The sequence below is a fragment of the Bos grunniens genome, chromosome 1 (genome assembly GCF_055505025.1).
Source record: "Bos grunniens cultivar Pamir isolate PY7600 chromosome 1, Bosgru_T2T1.0, whole genome shotgun sequence".
Classification (NCBI taxonomy): Eukaryota; Metazoa; Chordata; class Mammalia; order Artiodactyla; family Bovidae; genus Bos; species Bos grunniens.
In genome coordinates, this window is record NC_141165.1 from 39304442 (window position 1) to 39310441 (window position 6000).

Sequence of the window (6000 nt, forward strand, 5' to 3'; positions counted from 1 at the left end):
TCATGTAAGGTCACAATTATTGACAAGGAGGATTCCACATATGTTGCTCAGGAAAGAAGATAAAAAACGTTGCTACGTAATCTAATTGGTTCTGACGTTTTGTATTTTGTCTGATGTTTGCTTTGAAATGTACAACTCTTAACCGGCAAAGAGGGGAAATCACCGTAAGCGAACTCCCAAGTCAGGCTCCTATCAGACTGAGATAATGAATTCTCTCAGGTTCTGATGATACATAGAACTTATGTGCTACAAAATGTGTGCCAAACTTGTTTCATTTTTGTAAATGTGCCGCCCACCTGATTTAGTTACACTTACTCTTGTTTACTACTTTTTTTGTGTGTATGGTGGTCGTTGATGGTTTTAATCCTGCAGTTTTACCAGTTTATCAGCCTCAAAGTTAATGATACACTGCTGGTAGCACGGTGCCAATGTAAGAATTCGTTAAGCTGTACACTTATTTGTGCTCATTATACAGATTGTAATTCAGTAAATTTAAACAGTAAACAAAGGTTAACGAAAAAAGAAAAATAAAATGATAGTTTGAAGTTGAAATTGACTTATTTATTAATCTACAATGAAGTTTTATTTGAAGTTTTTAAGATTTAATTTTTACACTATTTTCTTCATATAGCAAAGCAATGCAAATAATTCTTGTTCTTTTATTGTCTAAACAGCAAAAGAATTAAGTCAAGTGAATATTCTGCATATTCAATTCTCAAAAGATTCTAAAACACATGGGGTAAAACAAAAGAATTTAAAATTCTTATTTTTTAATATTTTTCAAAATACAAATCTAAAATTACTATTTTATTTTTCAAACGGTGTCATTTCTATCCCAGTATTGCACACAGAATTCCTCCTCCAGGGGATCTTCCTGACCCCTGGAGAATAAAAATAAAAAATAAAGTAGAACTATGAAAAATAAACTTGTATAATACAGGTTTTACAGTTTAGATTTTGAGATGATGCATTCGAAGAGTCTATTTACTGTCTCTTTTTGGTATTATAATAAAAGACTCCTAATGCCCTTTTTCTTGAGAACAAGCCTCAGAGCATGGGTGCCTTATTTTCTATTTGTATACAGTGATCTGTTCCTATTTCATTTAACTGTTGCTTATCACAAGATGTTTCAAAAGGCATAAGTAGATGTTGAACACTGTTTTAAGAATTGCAATATAAGTCCAAGAGAGTATCAATATGAGAAAAAGTACCAATTTTTATCTTTCTCTGCTTTTATTCTGGGAAATTGATAATAGTGATGTCTGGGCAGAACCAAAGAAAAATAAAACCGCTCTTGTTGAAACAGATATCCAGAAGTAGCTAATAACAATCAGTTGTAGCATATTTAAATGCGGAATGCATTATTATTCATTGTTTCCAAAATATTTATTCTTATTTAGAATAAGAATAAGTAATAATAACTGTGGTAAGTCATATTTAATGTACAGTCAAGGAGTGCCTGAGCCATTTATGTCCACATGTAAAAAGTCATTTGACATTTTAGCAAAACACAAACAAGTTGAAATTAAGATGTATCCAACCTGATAACTGTGGTGTTGGCAAAGACTCTGAGAGTGCCTTGGACAGCAAGGAGATCCAACCAGTCCATCCTAAAGGAAATCAGTCCTGAATATTCATTGGAAGGACTGATCCTGAAGCTGAAACTCCAATACTTTGGCCACCTGATGTGAAGAACTGACTCATTTGAAAATACCCTGACACTGGGAAATATTAAAAGCGCTGGGAAAGATGAAAGGCGGGAGGAGAAGGGGACGACAGAGGATGAGATGGTTGGATGGCATCACCGACTCAATGGACATGAGTTTGAGTCAACTCTGGGAGTTGGTGATGGACAGGGAGGCCTGGTGTGCTGCAGTCCATGGGGTTGCAAAGAGTCGGATATGACTGAGTGACTGAACTGAACTGAATCTGATAAACACTGGGGTAAGAGCTAGAGAACTAACCCCAATACAGTAAAACTCTAATAATAATAACTAGACCCACCTCAAGTCCTCAATTAAGATTTTGACTTCTACACTTGGTTTTCTTCAAAGGTGTTTTAATTATAAAATAGTCACAACAATCAAGAAAGTTCAGAAAATGGAGCAAAAGCACCATTAATGCCACAAGCAATACAAATGTTATCTTTTAAATCTATTCACTTGTTTTATTTATGATTTTTACGGTTAAGAACAAGGAGTACCTACAATTCTGGATTTGTCAATTTTACCCTGAAACTATGAATTTTTTTTACTAGCTTTAGGTTATTTAATACAAGTTAACAGTATATTTTCTTTCTGATAAATTGAATTTTCGAGTAATATCCCTCTTTAGGGCTTCCCAGGTAGTGCTAGCGGTAAAGTATCTACCTGCCAGTTCAGGAGACATAAGAGATGTGGGTTTGATTCCTGGGTTGGGAAGATCCCCTGGAGGAGGAAGTGGCAACCCACTCCAGTATTCTTGCCTGGAAAATTCCATGGACAGAGAAGCCTGGGTGGGCTACAGTTCATGGGGTTTCAAAAGAGTCAGACACAACTGAGCACAATGGCCTTCTTTATTACCAGTATTGTTTTTTGTTGTAAAATCTTTTTTAATTGAAGTATAATTGATTTACAATGTTGTGTTAGTTTCTGGTATACAGCAAAATGATTTAGTTATATATTGTTATTTAGTCACTAAGTCATGTCAGGGGTAAAGTCTATTTTGTCAGCTATTAAACTATGTTACGCTTTCTTTTTTGTTTTTAAATTTTATTTTTGACTGTACTGGGTCTTTGCTGCTGTGCGTGGGCTTTCTGTAGTTGGGGAGGGGGCTGCTACTCTAGTTGTGGTGTGCAGGCTTCTCACGGCAGTGACTTCTCGTTGCACAGTACAGGCAAGCTCAGGTGCGCAGGCTCTAAGGTGCGAGCTCAGTAGTTGTAGCACACAGGCTTAATTGCTTTGTGGCATGAGTGATCGTTCCAGATCAGGGCTCCAACCCATGTCCAGTGCATTGGCAGTCAGAATCCTAACCACTGGGCCACCAGGGAAGTCCCCTGCTCTCCATTTATTGATATTTATCTAATATATCCTTATCTCCCTCCTCTCTCCCACCTCCCTTTTGCCTCCCTCTCCTTCTTTCTCTTCCTCCTGGTCCTCCCTCCTCCTTCCTCTCCATCTCTTACTCTCACTTTCTCTGTCCTTAAATTTTAATGTCTCCTTTTATATTCACTTAGCTACATTTTATCTTTTTGTCTAATATGTATACTATTTAATTTTTTTATTCATGTGGAACTCATATGTTCATTTTCTATTCTTTTAGTGTTACACTGAAATTTTACCATGCATATTTAATAGAATAAAACTTTAAATTAAATAATTTATTACACCCTCCAACCAGATAATCCAAGGACCTTAAAACACTTTAAGTCTGGTCACCCCTCTTCATAATACTATTATTTTACACACATGCTTCAGTTCAATTCAGTCACTCAGTCATGTCTGACTCTTTGTGACCCCATGGGCTGCAGCATGCCAGGCTTCCCTGTCCCATCACCAACTCCTGGAGCTTGCTCAAACTCATGTCCATCAAGTCAGTGATGCCATCCAGCCATCTCATTCTCTGTCGTCCCCTTCTCCTCCTGCCTTCAATCTTTCCCAGCATTGGGGTCTTTTCTAAAGAGTCAGTTTTCCCATCAGGTGGCCAAAGTATTGGAGCTTCAGCTTCAGCATCAGTCCTTCCAATGAATATTCAGGACTGATTTCCTTTAGGATGGACTGGTTGGATCTCCTTGCAGTCCAAGGGACTCTCAAGAGTCTTCTCCAACTCCACAGTTCAAAATTGACAGTTCTTCGGTACTCAGCTTTCTTTATGGTCCATCTCTCACATCCATATATGACTTCTGGAAAAAGCTTTAACTAGATGGACCTTGGTTAGCAAGTAATATCTCTGCTTTTTAATATGCTATCCTGGTTGGTCATAGCTTTTCTTCCAAGGAGCAAGCATCTTTTAATTTCATGGCTGCAATCACCATCTGCAGTGATTTCGGAGCCCAAGAAAATAAACTCTCTCTCTGTTTCCATTGTTTCCCCATCTATTTGCCATGAAGGAATGGGACTGAATGCCATGATATTCATTTTTTGAATGTTGAGTTTTAAGCCAGCTTTTTCACTCTCCTCTTTCACTTTCATCAAGAGGCTCTTCAGTTCCTCTTTGATTTCTGCCATAAGGGTGGAGTCATCTGCATATCTGAGGTTATTGATATTTCTTCCAGCAATCTTGATTCCAGCTTGTGCTTCATCCAGCCCAGCATTTCACATGATGTACTCTGCATAGAAGTTAAATAAGTAGGGTGACAGTATTCAGCCTTGATGTATTCATTTCCCAATTTGGAACCAGTCTGCTGTTCCACGTCCGTTTCTGTTGCTTCTTGATCTCCATACAGATTTCTCAGGAGGCAGGTCAGGTGGTCTGGTATTCCCATCTCTTGAAGAATTTTCCAGTTTGTTGTGATCCACACAGTCAAAAGCTTTGGCATAGTCAATAAAGCAGAAGTAGATATTTTCCTGGAACTTTCTTGCTTTTTCAATGATCCAACAGATGTTGGCAATTTGATTTCTGGTTCCTCTGCCTTTTCTAAATCCAGCTTAAACATCTGGAAGTTTATGGTTCACTGTTGAAGCCTCGCTTGGAGAATTTTGAGCATTACTTTACTAGTGTGTGAGATGAGTGCAATTGTGCAGTAGTTTGAACATTTTTTGGCATTGTCTTTCTTTGGGATTGAATGAAAACTGACCTTTTCCAGTCCTGTGGCCACTGCTGAGTTTTCCAAATTTGCTGGCATAATGAGTGCAGTACTTTAACAGCATCATCTTTTAGAATTTAGAAATAGCTCAGCTGAAATTCCTTCATCTCCACTAGTTTTGTTCACAGTGATGCTTCCTGAGGCCCACTTGACTTCGAACTCCAGGGTATCTGGCTCTAGGTGAGTGATCACAGCATCGTGGTTATCTGGGTCATGAAGATCTTTTTTGCATAGTTCTTCTGTGTATTGTTGCCACCTCTTGTTAATATTTTTTGCTTCTGTGAGGTCCATACCGTTTCTGTCCTTTATCGTGCCCATCTTTGCATGAAATGTTCCACAGATATTCATGTACATTTATATGTTACCTGTTTTATTCACTTGCCATTGCTTCTCATATTTCAGACCATCATTTTATGATCCTTTTCTTCTTTTAAAGTAAATATTTTGAAGTTCTTTTAGTGGATGTCCCTTGATGGGAAATTATTTTTGTTTATCTGAAAATGTCCTTATATCACTTTCATTCTTAAAAAAAAATAGATTGGATCTACAATGCAAGACTGACACCTTTAAGATGCTATTCTTTCTTTCTTTCTGATTTTCATCATTGCTGCTGTACTTATGATCTGTCCTTTTTCTCTGCTTTTTGGATCCTTTTGTCTTTGCTGTTCCACAATGATGTATTTATGCCTGGTTTTATTTTACTTGGAAAAATAGATTTATATCTGTGATCACTTGTGGAAAATTCTCAATCATCACCCCTTCAATTATTCCTTTTCCCAGTTCTCTCTTCTTTTTGGATTCAAAATAAATGTTTCTTTTTCCTCTTCTTTTCTCCATATCTCTTAGCTTGTTTTATATTTTTCATCTTCTTACCTCTCTATGCTGCATTCTGGGAAATTTCTTCTGCCAAATGTTCCAATTCACTGTTTGACGATGTTTCACCTGTTATTAGACCCCTAGATTGAGCTATGTAATTCCTAAAAATCCATGGTTTTTATTTTTAGAAATTCTATTTTATTGTCACACAGATCTTTCTCATTATTCCTGGTGGTCTCACCCTTGCCCAACTTTGTGGCTCCATACTTTACTTCTTTAAGCATTTCTTACCTCGTTACTCTGTACTCTGTACATAACAATTTCAGTATCTAAAGAAGTTGTGTTCGTTTTTCTCTCACACATAGTAGCTTGCCTCCTGTGTACCTGGTGATCTTAGATTA